The sequence below is a fragment of the Cherax quadricarinatus genome, chromosome 36 (assembly GCF_038502225.1).
Source record: "Cherax quadricarinatus isolate ZL_2023a chromosome 36, ASM3850222v1, whole genome shotgun sequence".
Taxonomy (NCBI): Eukaryota; Metazoa; Arthropoda; class Malacostraca; order Decapoda; family Parastacidae; genus Cherax; species Cherax quadricarinatus.
The window spans coordinates 5,044,949-5,047,005 of NC_091327.1; positions in this window are offsets into that span (position 1 = coordinate 5,044,949).

A 2,057-nucleotide genomic window follows, 5' to 3' on the forward strand; every position below is an offset into this window, starting at 1 on the left:
AACTAGGTAGACTGTTCCACTCATCAACTACCCTATTTCCAAACCAATACTTTCCTATGTCCTTTCTAAATCTAAACTTATCTAATTTAAATCCATTACTGCGGGTTCTCTCTTGGAGAGACATCCTCAAGACCTTATTAATATCCCCTTTATTAATACCTATCTTCCACTTATACACTTCGATCAGGTCTCCCCTCATTCTTCGTCTAACAAGTGAATGTAACTTAAGAGTGTGGCATGCAAAGAGTACGTAACCTTTATTCGGCGCATGGACACACCCTCATTTACAGGCTATCTCCCCCAACCAGCGAACCAGGTTGCTAAGAGTTGATGATGGGGCCCCATCGTTCAACTAGTGACCAGGTTCTAGCCAATAAGAAGGTGGGATTGACAATCGCAGAGGTTATGTGGATACCGCTCTCCTGTCTGCCCTTGTCATTCCCACTCTAGAGCTGGTTGAAGCACGGTCTGCTATCTTGTGGCTTCTATTTCTGCCTTGCTTACCGTGGAGTGCACTATATTTATCACTGTACATAGTGTACATATTGCTGTTATAATTGGTGAAGGATAATATAAGTCTAAACTTTTTCTACTGTGTTTATTTGCTCCCATTACACCTGGGATAACAGGCCATTTGAAATCCTAGGTTGTAATATGGGTAGCCTGTCCGAGAGCTGGACTTAGAGAAACGGTTGAGCTTAGGGTGAAGCTTGTAGCAGGAACATTGTGTAGCTTGCTGTTTCGCTTCGCTTTACAAATTTTGCGTGTCAGTTGCTTATGATCAGCCTTGCTATTGTGTGATCGTTCAACAGCTCGCTACTAGCTTGTTCAGTGTGCTCGCTTCGCTACGGTCAATCTTGTGTGCAGTCGGCTTTGCTTGTATGCGTATTCTGCAATCGTACTGTGCATAGCTAAGCGTGTTCTGCAAATTAACGTGTTACGTTGGGGTATTCGTACTGTGCATAGCGAATAACTTATGCCACCTAGACGAGTCAGACGCCTGGTGTCGGCATATACTTTGCATAACCTACCTAAATTGTCCCTACAGCGTTGTTGGCAAATTGCTCGTTCCATTGGCATTCCCTATAAACGCACTCTTACAGCTGCGCAACTGCGTTCACTTATTGCTGACATACTTATTGAAGAAGAGATGGCACATCAGACTCCTCCCTCTACGGGAGCTAGGGCAAAAACTACTATGTTCTCGCAGGAGGAAGATGATACACCTACGGAGCAAAATGGTCAGTATAGTGCACATGGGTTGTCTCAGGGTGAATCAGCGTCGTTGGCACTTCAGCTGGCAAAAATCAATCTTGAGCAAACTAGGGAACAGAGAGCATTCGCAAGGGAAGAATTTGATAGGGAAAGAGAAAGGAGGCAGTTTTCGCATTTTGTAAACGATTTCAGTTTACAAAAAGCAGTACAGCTTGTTCCCCGCTTCAATGAGGCCGAACCAGAGCAATTTTTCGAAAGCTTCGAAAATCAGGCTCGAGCCTTGAGGTGGCCGGAACAGCACTGGGCAGCGTTGGTTCATACAGCATTATTGGGTAAGGCACAGGAATTTACGTCGGTATTAACTGACGCTGAATTCTCTGATTATCAAGTAGTGAAGACCACAGTGTTGGGAGCATATACATGTATCCCAGCTAAATATCGTAAGACCTTCAAATTGAACAGGCGGCAGCTTGGTCAATCCCTGGTGGACTTTGTGAGACAGCAAACCAAAGCTTTTACCAGCTGGTATAAAGCGAGTGGTGTCTCTAACTTTGAGGAGCTGGTGCAGCTTATTCTGATTGATAACCTGCTGGAGTCTGTGGGACCAGAGGTTCGTGTCTTTCTGCAGGATCGTGACTTAACCACTGCATTGGAGGCGGCCAGGTTGGCTGATACCTTCGAAACGAACCGCTCCTTGTCCGAGCGGTCCCGTCTCTCTTTTCAACAGTCTGGCGTGAGCAGAGATCGACAACATTGGAGAATGAAGTGCCAGCCGGAGGGAGAGCGTCTACGACATCCAACCAAGTCACCTGGTGAGCCACGCTTCTCAACATATGGTCCCC